This window comes from Cryptomeria japonica, chromosome 11, assembly GCF_030272615.1.
Source record: "Cryptomeria japonica chromosome 11, Sugi_1.0, whole genome shotgun sequence".
NCBI classification, from domain to species: Eukaryota; Viridiplantae; Streptophyta; class Pinopsida; order Cupressales; family Cupressaceae; genus Cryptomeria; species Cryptomeria japonica.
This window is the reverse complement of record NC_081415.1, coordinates 541,184,168-541,199,104: the sequence shown is the minus strand read 5'-3', so window position 1 is coordinate 541,199,104 and position 14,937 is coordinate 541,184,168.

The window sequence follows — 14,937 nt, the reverse complement described above, 5'->3', positions numbered from 1 at the left end:
GAACTTTCATGGCATCATCACACGCACCTTCCAATATGTAGTCCTTTCATATTTTAGGTGCCTACACACTATGTTGTTGTTAAGTATTGATGTAGTCTTAAGACATCTCATGTCTCCATTACATTTCCACACTTGGGTTTACAAACACAACTCTGTCAAAACAAAAACAATATCACTGGTAAAACTATGACTGTGATAATCAATACCCTTAGGATTGTCATAAAAATTTAATCTATTTCATTTGGTTTTGATCCACAAACCCTTCCAAAGGTTGCATAGGGTCGCCTCATCCCTCTCTCTATCATCAACCACTTCAAAATACCAATCGCTTGGTCTTCCCACCAAATTGTTCACTCTTACTGCCTTTTAGTGTCTGATACATAGAGATATTAGACTATCCTCATGCCCAAACACCTACCAAATCTAATTTGGAGCCCTGCACACAACATAATATGATACATAGAATGAACAAAGGCCTTGCCATACATTTGGGTGAATTTATATGCATGGGAGACCAAACTATACATTATTTACTCCTCTCGGTAAACACTAGGCAGGGTTTTGACATTTTTTGGAAAAACTATGATATCTTCTTTAAAACACTATGAAATTCAATGCCACAAAAAGACAAAATGAAGTTAACTCTATAAACTGCAATCTTGTATTTATTTTTAATCGATGCTTTCCTACATTGTTTGATCTTCCATCTTGTTAGAAATCTCATCTCTATTATGCTTTGATGGATGTCGCATCCTGTTACAAACCTCACATTTTGGCACTGGTAGAAAGGATTTTATTAAAGGTTGTGGAATATGGCTTTAAAATCTACCAATTTTCATTCCATCTTGTGCATATGGATTTTACATGTAGAAGAAATAAATTTGATAAATAGGCCATATGGTGGATGATAAGTGAAGGATTTTTCATACTAAAGGTGTGGCACTAGTGGCTTTGGTACATGAAGGTGACTAGAGGTTGTGGAAGGAGAAATGGTGGGAGTTGGATCTATGGTAGTGGGATTATATGTTATTTACACATGAAAATGTTAAGCTAATACTCATAAAATAGCTAGGAATCCAACTTAAGGCATTCTATTTGTTAATAAATTTCTCTACCATTGAGCTACTGCCCCCTTTCTTACCATTCCATTGTTGGCTTGAGTGTAGATTATTTTCAACACCCATTATAAGACACATTATAGGTTCTTGGGGCTCCTAACCTAACCTAGCTTTGATAACATTTTGAGCTACTACTCATGGACTAGCTAGGTTACCAAGATATGACCTTCTATTTGTTGTTAGAATGCGATCTATGACTAAGTATTAGAGGATCTTACTAACTTGGGTATCATGCTTTTATGTGTCTCTGACATGACTCCTAGTAACTATATAAGGATCTTACTAGTCCTAGATCTATGCAAACATTTTAGTCATCTTGTGACAATCAAAGAGGGCAATAGTAATAAGTCTTCATGATGGAAGTCCATTAAAGGTGGTATTCAACATAGTGAAAAAGCCTAATCATGTTTAGAGCAATAGGCAACCCTAAGAACAAGAAAAAATAGTCATGTGATAATGCATAGGACAACCTTAATGCTCAAGTTTAGAGAGCATATACAAGATGAATAATGATAGTCTACCAACACGGATAAAGACAGGGGTAAGTTCAGTGTCAAGTACATATAAGCATGAATTTCCTGAGTTAACATTAGAGTATATATTAGCCAGTATGATATACATATTTAAATTTAGATTTGTGCATCATTGAATATAAATTAAGATGTTCTTAATCAAGTCAATGACAGTTAATATCATATTAAGTTTTTGATTAATGAAAAAGCAGGTTTTGAAGGGGCCTCGAAACCCTTTACAAGCAAGACTAAAACAACAAAGCCACGAGAAACAGAGAGAAAAAGAACAAAAGGAAAAAACCAGAGGAAAACCGAGGAAAACCCACAAAAGCCCCTAAAAGCCAGCAGGCCATCCAAGAATCAGATTTTATCTAGGGCTTTAGCTAGGGTGCTACTAATTTCTTGCAGCTCTTTGATATTATCTTTGAGGTTGGGAGGGTCCTTGGCCACAGTAGCCACAACTTTCTTGATACTGGCCCTGGTTCTCTTCGCAGTTCCGCCCACCAGGGTAGCGTCACCACCACTTCTAGTCTGGATGGTCTCCTCCTCCAGGTCAAGATCCACAACCGGTTTAGGAGTATGGTCAAAGACCTTGGCAATGTCTTCCAGGTTTTTGGTGACAACAGAGAGGATACTTGGGATAATTCCCATCAGATTTTTCATCATTTCTTTTCCCTCTTCCAGCGATTTTACCTTATTCTCCATTTCCTACATCCAATTAATATGCTCTCTGTTTTCACCCTCCCTCTTTTTATCCAAATTTATCCCTTGCTTCTCCAGGTTTTTCAGGGTTTCATAAGTCCGTCTATTGAAATTCATTCTGGCCTCCGAGAGCTTCTTGAGATTATCCAAGATAAGCCCCTCGCCAGCACTATCCTTGGCCTTGCTATCCCCTTCCTCAGTCAGGTTCTTCTCGGAGCCTTTGTTTGTTTCCTTCTCAGAATTAACTTCGGTTTCCTCATTATCCTTGGGAGCCGTCTCCTCCATTAGATGGCTATTGTACTTACTAGGGTGATCACTTGGAATAGGGCTATCTTGACCAGGCTCAAAATCTCCACTTTCTTCCTCATTGCCCAACTCCTCTTCCTTCTAGCTGTCTTCACTGTTAGAGTCGTCTGTCTCCATACCACTGCTTTCCTTGACAATGTCATCAGTTTCCAACCCGGGGGCGCTTTTCCTTTTCTTGCTGGATGACGCATTCTCCTTGCTAGTATTTCCCTCTTCCATCCTCCTTTTACCAGGGGAAGCAAAAATCCGCTTATTTTCCTGCAGAGCGAGGGTTTTGCAATGCTCATAGATGAGCAGCAGGAGCCCACAGTGGAGAATCGGGCTGGAAGGGTTCGTCCTGTGCTTGTTCAGGGACCTGGAGAGGGATCGAAAAAGGTAGTAGGGAAAAGACACTTTTTTGTCGTGTCTAAAATGGTTCAAGAGCATGAAGTGGTAAGTGTGGGCCCTAGAGAAATGACCTTCAACCGTAATATACTCCATGATTGCGTTCAGGACCCAGCGCCACAACTTCTTGATGTTTGCAGCATCGTAGTAGCCCCTGGTAGCCTTGCTAATTTTGGCCCGCTGTTTCTCATTTCGCGGGAACAGGGTAACTGCATTGTTGGAGACCTTGAGGTCTCGAAAGAAGTTGAGCCCGGAGTGGGGCATACCAGTTATAGTAGAAATAAGCCCATCATCCAACTTAAATTTAACTCCGTAAAGTTTAAAAGAGCCATTAGGCCAGTTTTCAGAAATCTTGGAAAGGACTAAGTTGACCCTACCTTTTTCATAGTCCTCAAGCTTTTCCATGAAGCTGGTAAGAGAGCCCTTCTCCAGCTTTTCCCAGACTTTAGGCATTGCTTTCCAGGTCGACGTGTTGTTAGGTTCTTCACATCTTAGATCTCCTCCCATTTTCGAGTGTAGGATATCGACTCTGTTTCTCTGCAAATTTAGAACTTCTTTCCCTATGCAACTCAAATTATCGCCCTGAGTAACCCACAAAGCATACGGCAATTTTTCGGAGATAGTAGGAGATCTGCTATAGTGCCAGGTAATGATGGCCTTTCCAGCAAGGCGCAAGTGGTTCTTTTTACTTGTCATGATTTAATTGTCCTTCTCTCCCCGTATAATGGTCCTTTCTGAGTATCTCTTTAATGTTTAAATTGAGATCATCCTCATGCGAAATCATTTGAACGTCAGAATTAACTCCAGTATTCACTAAATAGTCAGCAACACTGTTTTGCTCTCTGAAGGCATGTTGTATAATAATTTCTTTAAAACTGGCAATAATCTCTCTAGCTTTCATGATGATATTCTCAATGGACCAAGAAGGCTCCGATTCCCCCTTTAAGCAATTAATAATATTAAGTGAATCTCCCTCAAGCCATATTTTATCATAATTGAGATTTTTGGCTATAATTATAGTATGCAAGGCAGCGGAGGCTTCAACAAAATGGCTAGTTTGATTCCCCAGAAGACCAGTCACCGCCTTAAGGCAACTTCCAGCAAAATTCCTGATAATGCCCCCATATCCAGCTTTACCTATATTTCTTTTAGAAGCCCCATCAAAGTTAGCCTTAATCCATCCCTGCGGGGGGAAACACCAGACAAGACCTTCTCTGCCTTTCTCCTTGCTAGTAGTGGTGGTAGAAAGGTTCCATCTTTGTTTGAAATCCTCTTTAGCAACAAGTCCCTGATCAGTGCCACAGAGGCATTCAAAAATACTCCTAAAGATTTTGTCTACAACCACTTCAGGAATAGCCCTTTTATCTCTGGAAATCCTGTTGTTGCGCTCTTTCCATATATTCCAGTTAACAATTGGCAGAGTAAGTCTCCAGATCTCCACAATTTTAGGATTAGAGTTAGGACAATGCCATTGAAGCCAAGTGTCACCAAGAGAATTCGGGAAGACCCAGCTCAGGTTCCACTTGGTTAGGATGATTTTCTAGATGTCCTGGCTAAAAGAGCATTGATTGAGAATATGGCAAGATGTCTCTTCTTCCCTGCAACAAAGAGAACACATGTTAGGAAAAATGATGCCTCTTTTATGAAGATTATCCAGGGTTAATATCTTATTTTGGATGAAAATCCAAAAGAAGATGTTGATTTTGGGAACTAATTTCTTATTCCAGACTTTAGCCCAGATGGGAGTGGCTTCCACCGGGACATTATGAATAGCCACAACAGAGGAAATAGAGTATTTCCCATCCAGAGTTTTCCCCCATATCAGAATGTCATCTTTGTTGTCTCTGGGGATTTTAGCAGAAAGAGCAATCAGAAGGAACTTGAGATCCAGGCACTACTGGCTAAAGTCAATCCAGTCCCCATTTATCCAGTAATCTCTTACCATTTCACCATACCTACATTTGAAGCTGTCTTTCCAATCTTTGATGATAGGGATATCCTCTAGAGGTTTATCTGGGATCCATCTATCTTCCCAAAATCTAATTTTCCTCCCATCCCCAAGGTTCTAGGTTCTGCCAGCAACAACCTAGCCTTTAGCAGATTGCATTACATTCCAAATGGTAGATCCATCAACAGAAAAAGAATTGTCAAAGAATTCTTCCTCAAAAGGTTGCATATAGAGATATTTGCTTTTCCAAATACAGTTCCATTCTCTTTCCTCCCCTTTGAATCTCCAAATTTGTTTGGCTAATAAAGCTTTATTCATGGAACTAATGTTCCTTAAGCCCAGCCCACCTGAGGCCTTAGGGGTACAAATGTTATTCCAAGCTATAAGGGGGATTCTGTTTTTAACTTTCACTCCCAACCAAAGGAACTTTTTTTGGATTCTTTCAATAGCTTCTGCAAATTTTGAGGGGATTTTGAACAAGCTAAGAGCATACATAGGAAGATTTTGGAGAGTTGCTTTGAGCAGAGTGACTTTTCCAACTTGACTAAGAACAACCCCTTTCCAGCCAGTGAGTTTCAAGTTGAGTCTGTCAATTTACTTATTCCAGAAGGAATCCTTAGGCTTGAGACAGAGAGGAAGCCCCAAATAGGTAGAAGGAAACTCAGATATGTTACAACCAAGAATCCTGCCAAACCTAATTTGCCTTTGGGCTGGGGTGTTGATGAAAAACAGAGAGCTTTTATCCCAGTTGATTTTTTGACTAGAGGCCGATTCATAAGTATTCAAAATGATTTTCATATTTTTGGTTTCCAAGATGGTGGCTTCCCCCATGGTGATAGAATCATCAACAAATTGTTCATGAGAGCAAACAACATTGGATGAAGAGGGTTTCAGACCCTTAAGATTGCCTTCTTCCACATTTGTAAGGATGAATCTACCCAGGCATTCAACAAGAATGGTAAACAGGATGGGGGAGATGGGGTCTCCCTGTTTGAGACCTCTAGAGCTTTTGAAGAAACTAGACCAGGAGCCATTGACAATAATAACAGAGGAGGAAGTTCCCATGAGTTGAGAACAGAGCTGGATAACTTTTTCACCAAAACCAAATGATTCCATTATCCTGAGGAGAAACTGCTAGTTCAGTCTATCAAAAGCTTTAGCCATGTCTAACTTAAGGAAGAATCCCTGTTTATTCACCACTTTCAGGGAGTGGATATTTTCATGAACAGAGATAATAGAGTCCAAAATCTATCTTCTGGGGACAAAGCCATTCTATTGGACAGAGATAATCCTTGGGAGAACATCAAGCAACCTGGAAGTCAATTGGAAGGAAGGATCATATTAAGTTAAGAAGGTAAATTTTATCTATTTATTCAAACAACATTAAAATATCATAACATTACTACCAGACATAACATATAAATATATCTATTTGCACATAATCTCAAGAATACATAATACAATCAGATTCAGGTTATGCAGATTATGGTAATATTGCAAATGCTTATAAGGAATACCAAACTGATTATAATGAAATGACAATAAGTGGTTAATGTTGATACAAAGTAACACTAACAGGAAACTTTGATGACAATCTACTACACATCATTGTTGAACTTACCCTTGCCCCATATAACCCTATGCTGGCTAGGCCCCACCATAATTAGAAGATCCTAATTACTAATGTCCTAAACTTTGCATTGACTGTCACAATTTGACAGCGAGTTAAGTTAGTCCATTAGCGAGATTGGGAAAGAGTTTGGTATTGACTTTGGTGTTGGTGGAAGGTTTAAGGAGGTACACTATGACATGAAATGACTCTTCTTGTCCCTCATGTGAATGTGCTCCTCTTGAAGCACTACGACATGGATGACCCTTCCTTCCATTTCCTACACCCTATTTTCTAACCCACACCTCATAACCTTTACCTCACTTCCTATTATTATTACCTTCCATCTACCTTTCATATCCCCTCTCTTAACCTCCTTCACTTTCCTACACCCTATCCTAAACCTTAACCTCATACACATTTACTTTTACTTCACCTACCTAACCCCATTCCCTCATCCACATCCTTTTATCTCCTCCCATTCACTTTCCTACCTTCCAAACCCCTAACATATCCTAACTTACTCTTTCACCATTACATCCTTCATCACTTACCTCCCTATCTTATCCTAACCCACACCTCAAAACCTTATACCTCTTAGCTTCCATTTTATACCACCTTCCTATCACGGTACATTTATCCTCCCTTCCAAAACACTGACAAAAAATGGCACTTGATCACTACATAGTGGTCTGACGGTCCTGCAGTAGGGAGTTTCTATCACAGCCATATATACCAGCATCCATACCCAAGGTAAGCTCCTCAGCTAGAGCCTATGTTCAGGCCACTTCCAACAGATGTCGGATACAAGAGTGGCACAATCTGTGTTCTTCCCTATTTGATCACGCAGGTTTAGGTCATCTCGGTCCTTAATTAGGGTCTGCCCTAAGAGGTTATGCCTATAAAGAGGATAATTGATCATTTAATTTGATCAACCATCCAAATCAATCTTATTTTTCTCTTTTTCTACCAGACTGAATATGAGCTAGGGAAAAAAAAATTATGAGCAGGAAAATTCATTATAATAAAGATAAAACTTGATCATCAACCAACACAAATGCAACCTCCTATGTATATTTCAAACAATTTTATCACTACATAAAGAAAATTTGACACATTGTCACAAACATAATGATTTTTTCTTCAAGAAAACATCCTATGAATGAATTGGTTGATTATCCTACCTTTTTTCTTCAACCAGATCTTGGCAGCACCACAATCCAGAACTGTTTCCCTCCTTGTAATGCCCAATTTTTTTGTGAATATGGCAGAGGTTGACGGGATGAAGAGGGGGGATTACTGTTTATCAAATGACTTGGTTTTTATTTTATTTTAAAGTAATGCTTGCATTCATCGAAATTTCGACGAACGCGGGCACTTTTTCAAAAAAACACAAATTTCATTGCCAATTCCTTCTCTGTCAAAACAAAATGTTGAATTATCATCGGAATTCCAACGAATGCGGGCATTTTTTCAAAAAAAATCAAATTTGGTCACAATATGCCTTCTCTGTCGGAAACCTTCGTCGGAATTTTAGGCCAAATGTATTGGTGAAGGAATTTGATTAGTTCTACAAGCATGTATGTATTGTTCAAGATAAGACTATGTAAATTACATTCACCAACAAAATGAAGTACTGTAAAAAATCAACAAACACTTAATAGAAAGAACTAGAAGTATGTTGAGTGGTATGTAGGTAGATCAATGGTTTTGGGTATAGGCCTTAAGCACTGTATGCTATTTTATTGATATATCTCCTTATGTAGTTCTTGTTGATAAAACTCCTTATGAAGTATGAATAGGTAAGAAGCCCCCAATTTCACATTTAAAAGGATATTTTTCTACGAGGCTTATGTTCACATGCCTTTTAAATGTGATCTAACTTAGATCTAAAATCTCAAAAATACATGTTTGTTGGTAATAGTGAGAATTTTGAGATCTTATTTAGGTGAAGAACAACTAAAATAAAAATAAAGATAAAAATAATGCACTTCAAAATAAAAATATACAAGAAAGAAGATGCACACATGGAAAAACAATTAGACAGATTGGAGGATAGAAAAAAATAAGGAGGTTCAAATGATGATGTGCAAGATGAATATATACAAGAATATGAAAAAATCATTACTCCTACCTTGAGGAGACCTATAAGACAATGAAATCTGCTTGACTAGTTTAGTCCACCAAATTTCTATTATATATTTGTGTTTTAGAGTATCGATGATGAACCTAGATCTTTCAAGGAGGCTCTTTCTTCAAAAGATAGTGAGTTTTGAATGAAAACCATGTAGGAGGAGATAATGGCCTTATACAATTTTGACATTGGGGTCTTGTTAGTTTTTTGAAGGAAACAAAGGCCATTGGCTGTAAATGAGGGTACATAAACAAATTCATTGTAGATGATTAGTTAGAGTGGTAAAATAAGACAAATACCATCCTCTAGAGATGGCTCTTTGAGATTAGTACTTGATAGATATATTAGGTTTAATTTGTAGGACATACATCATCTTCTAGAGATAGATCCTTGTAACGAGTACTTGACATATATATTAGGTTTATTTTGTGACTATCATATTGTAGAAACATAGGACACCATCAAGAACACACATCTCCTCTTTGATGATAGATCCTATGAAGTTGTGCATATCTTCTTTAGCTGCGATGATGACACATTTAGACCCTCTTGTTCTTTCTTTGCCTACATCTACTTTTGTAGTGATATATTTTATAGATATTTATTAAGTACATAAATTTGAATTGGATTTGTATACAAATAAAAATGGCTATGAGTGATTAAATAAATATTTTATATTTATTTAATAATTATTCTTCTATTAAATAGTTAATTTGAAAAGATTAATTTATTTAATTCATTTCGTGTCTTTTTTATTAATTAATTTAATTGAAATATTTTATTAATTAATTGATCTATCCTATTCCTCTAATTAATTAAATATCTAATATTTAATTATTCTTCTAATCAATTAATTAAATATCTAATATTTAATTATTTCCTCCAATCATTTAAATATCTAATATTTAATGATTATTCTCCTATCCTATAGTCTCAAATATTAAATGATTTCTCAAATTATTTAATCTATTTTCCAACTCACCTTCCATCTCCACTTCATCTTCCCTTTGCCAACTCATCCATCATGTGGCTAAGGAACTTAATATTTCTTAAATATTAATTCATCACTTATCTTCAACTTCCAAAATTAATGAAATATTGTGTACGTACACATATTTCGTAACCTTCTTCTATATTCTCTCCAACATCCCTACATCATATGAAGGACTTGAATCCACTTGTCCTCTCATGCCTAAATCTTCTCCAACCATCCCTAGATTCCCTCAGTCAACAACTCAGTCAAGGTGAGATGAGTGACACTTGTCTTTTCCTTCCCCCTTTCTCTCAACCTTCATCTTTGCTCACAACCATTGAAATCTGCAGATCTGATCATGACCGTTGATCTAGGCCACATCATCTTATCATAGTCATTTAGCATTGCATATCATAGTATTAGTGAACTATCAGTTATCAGTCCATTCTTCATATGCCATCCTGGAAGCTATCCATGCTTTTCTGAGAGCACACCATCTCCAACCAGGAACAGTGGAGTTAGGACACAATGAGACATAAATCATGAAGGTAATAATAGTATTTTTATTTAATATGTATTTCATGTAGTTTCATTGGTTGATTTTGGATTTCCTGTAGCACTTCCTTTGTATTTTGTGAAACTAACATGTTGTAGGTAGCATTTTGAGGATGAAATTCAAGTCGACACATTTTGGCGCCTACCGTGGGGCTACAGGACCTCGCATATACTTTTAATATTCCTGAAAAAGTAAATTTAATGTATTTGTAATGCAGATTCACACATGTTCTGACAACGGTTTTGTTTGATAGGTTAGCGCATATGTCCTTCAAGTTAGTGCATCTATCATGTAGGTTAGCTTTTTTGTCCGCAAATCCACACATTTAATCTTCAGGTTAGTGCTTTTGTCCTTTAGGTTAGCATTTTTGTCCTATAGGTTAGCGCATTTGTCAGTTCGGTTAACGCTTTTGTTAGAGAATTCTCACTTCTTAGTCTAGAGAGCAATGCTTTTGTAGTGCAGGTTAGCGCTTTTGAGGTGAAAGATAGCGCATTTGTTAGAACAATGCTTTAATTTGCAATTGACAAAATTTCCTTGCAGGTCCGAATGTCCAAGAGCTTAAAATTTTCAAGCTACTAACATGCATGTGCAAGATTGTGTTTAAAGCAAATTTTATGCATTTCCTCACCTATTTAATTAAGAGCTCTATTTTGGAAAGTAATACATCATGTCTTGCTCATTTAGTTTAACTAAGGGGATAAATTGACAACATGCAACTTGCATTTTGAGTGACTTCTTTAAAATAGTTGATTAAAGGTTAAAATAAACTTGTGTTTTCCGTGCTTGATGAAGTAGTAGGTAAGTATGCTCTCACCATCATACGGTGATTATAAAACCAAACCTACTTTCTTTTATGTATAACCTTTAGAGGGCTTGCCTTCCTAAGCTGGCTTGAGGGGGCTAGTGAGAGGGGAATGACCTAAAGTGGAAATAGGCTAATACCGAGTCCTTCCAATCCATTCTAAATAAATTGTGTTTGTGACGAAAGTCCCAAACAACATGTGCTGATAAGTTCATACCGACACTATGTTTCCCCATAAACCCTATGGAGCATAACCTCTATAGGCTGGGAACTTTCTGTATTTACAGAGCTGAAAGTGCCGCATGTATGGCCACATGACCGGAAGCCCTTACTAAAAACCACTTGTACTAGTTGCCAAAATCCTTCTAGTTGTTGGCGCAGGAGGTCGGACCTCTAAAGCGGCTCACACACATACGATTCTTAGTAGAGATATAAAGTTTGTCATGGGGAGTTTTCATGGAAACTAGTGCTTGGCTGCCCCAGAGAAGTGAGTATCGAGGGTGGAGCCAGTGGGGTCAAGCATCTAAATATCCGTTTTGAATAGAGTAGCCTCAAGGAAAACCCCATGTGAGCTTCAACAATTATTACCTCAGCCTGCCATAAGATTTGTACTTGCTTGTGCATTTTGTTTCTTAAACATTGTGTCTTCTATGTCTATAACATGTTCCAAAATGGTCAAAAATTAAAGAAAATCAATATCTAAGAGTGAGCAAAAATCCAACCAATTGTCAGAAAAATTGATCAAAAGGATAGTACAAAGGCTTACCAACATTTAAACACCAAATCAAACTAAAGTTTAAGACATCAGTATCAAAACACTTCTTGAGTAGTTTTATCTCTAAACTATCACGCATTTTCAAACTAGTTCAACAACTGGGTCACTAATCCAACATGCTATTACCGAAAGGTTTCTATAAGCATAAACATTCAACAAGCTATTGATTCAAACATCTTAAGTGCAAAATATCAACATCATTGTCAAGTCTCTCACCAGGATATATCAAATCCTCTATCACGAAGCTTGATCAATTTATCTTATGTTCATTATCTTGGATATATCTTTCCTATTTTGAACCTAGGTCATATCAAAATCAGAATTGCACCAACATTGGAATGAAACAAACTTGTAAACTGTCCGATGCTTATATGACTTTTAAGTATCGCCTTAAGAATAGAAAACCTAGTTATAAAGCTACCCAGAAAAGAATAAGATTCTTGTATATCAATCGCAAGATCTTATTAAAACATAGGACATTCCTACACCATTTTTGTCACTACTTACGTGGCTGCAGTATAGAGTTTGATGGGGAAATTTTGCAAAGACGTTCTTTTCAACAAAGAGACGATTTATCAAAACAAATAAACAATAATGGAAAAATCAACAAAGCATATCTTCCTAAACCAATAATCACCTATTGAATTTGTCCTTTGGAAATTTCAATTTTTTTGAAATAATCACATGCCAGTTTGGACTAGAGCTCAATACGAACAACTTAGAAAACAACAAAAACAAATGGAGGAAGAAGATAATCCTGTATTCCAAAATTTTGGGTATACCGCTGTTGATGAAGAAACAATCAACAATACCATTAGAGACCTTGAGAAAGATTTCAAATTTGATAGGCTAATGGAAAAATTGTTGGCAAAACAAAAAGAGAAATATCTCTTGATATTGGCAAAATCTGGAGCTAAATTACCACAAGACTTTAACATAGAAATCTTGAAACAAGATGTGGAGACAAGTAACACCCAAAACACATATGATCCAAATAATGAAGATCTAAACAAAGAAGGTCATGAAGAGATGAGAAAAAAACGTGATGATACAAGAAAAGAGCGTAGTGATAAAAGAGCTTACAAAGAAATAAAGAGAAGTTATATGGATAATCTGTTGTTAAACCTTACTCAACAAATGCAAACTCTGCAACAATAGATGCAAGATATACAAAATGGAACAAGCTCCTAATTATTATCACATTCCTGAGCAACTTTAAGTCACTTCTCAAAGCCCTCAAAGTATTTGAAAAGCGTTTAATGCTTTATGTATTCAACAAGCTAACCCCTAAAGTCTTCTAAACCACTAATGGCTCTTACATGACCATTTATGGTTAAATCCACTTGCTCCCATGGTTAGAGACTTTAATTCTAACTCAACCCTCATTTGACCTATGTGTCTTCTCAAACATTTATTGCTTTGACCATGGTTATCCTCACTAACTCTTGCACAAGAGTTTATCCATTGAATAAAACCATTATTTATTGGATAATGGCTTTATTTTTTCAACCCAAATTAACCCTACCTCCCAAATTAACCCTCAAGTCATGTAAAGCATTTAATGCTTATTCCCTCTCCTCTCAACCCATCTTTTGTTGAGACTTGTCATCCTAGGATTGGGTTGAAAGTCCTCACATGGATCTTAAGCCCTTCAATCCGGCATGACAAAATGAAGAGGGGAAAAGATTGATGAGGTAGAATAGTTAGCAAATCATGCAAATAAATCATAGAGACATATGAAATCAAAAGACATAATTTGAATCACACAAAAACAAGAATGAGATGCATATACCTCACAAACCTTATACCTTCTCCTTTAGATTGAGCTTGATGAAGTGAAGACGCCCCTTGATGATGCTCCACTTGATGTGCTCCTTTTGCTTGCTTGATGTGGATGGCTCTCCAATGTTGTGCACAAATGAGATGGATCTTGAGGGATGATAGGGAAGAGATGATCAAGTATGGATGGGAGATGATTTTGACATGGTAAGGATGCTAAGATAACTTTTCTAGGCACAAACTAGGAGCATGAGATTACTAAACTTGGAGATGAAGAATGAAGGGATGGAGTCCTCAATTTATAGGAGGAGGAGAGGAAGAATGGATGGTTAGGATGGATCCAAGATGAAGGGCTAAGATTTCTTGTGAGCTCACACAAGGCCCAAGAGAGGGTGTGGAGACCAAGAGATATGCCTTAAAGGTATTTCTTGTCTCCACACTCCTCAAGATGCATTGGGAAGACTTACCAATGTGCCTTGAGAAGAGCAAGGTGCATTGGGAAGAATTCCCAATGTGCTTTGAGAAGAGCAAGGTGCATTGGGAAGATTTACCAATGTGCCTTGAGAAGAGAAAGGCACATTGGGAAGACTTCCCAATGTGCCTTGAGAAGAGCAAGGGATGGGACATTCCTTGAAGAATGGGGAGGAGAAATTTAAAATTCTCCAAAAAGGGATGATCATGGGGATTGGAGGAATAAGAAGAAATTAAAAATTACTTGGGGGAGGAGATGCCTAGAGGAATGTGAGATTTTGAAAATCTCACATTCACCTAGGAAAAGAGCATTTAAAGCTAGTGGTTGGATGGAAGGGACAAGGAGTTGACTTTGTGGCTAATCATAATGATTAGCCACTAGCAACTCATTAGGAGGGGGATTAGAGGAAAAATTAGGTAGGATAGGATTTGTAGGAGGATTTGACTAGGTGAGAGAATAAGTGGAGGGAATTCAAAATTAAAAGAATAAGGCTAAGTGAGTTTAGGGAGTTTCTAGAAGACTTTATTAGGTTAATGATGAATTAGGAAGATGATTTGTAGGAATCATGTAGGTTAACTAATTAATTGAAATTAATTAGCTAAGAGGAATGAGGATTTAATTTTTAGAAGAATAAAGAGAGGGATTGATTTATTAAATAAATCAATCACATACTAAAGTGACAATATTAATTATAATTAATTAATATTGAGGAGAATTTGAATTAACATAATTAATTAATTAATTATGTGAGGAATAAAAAATAATTAAATTAATTATTTTTAAGTGTCTACATTTTGCCCCTCTTTTATGCAGCGACAATTTTGGCGATGCGTAGAAGATAGAAGAAGGAAAGGATGCCCCAACGTA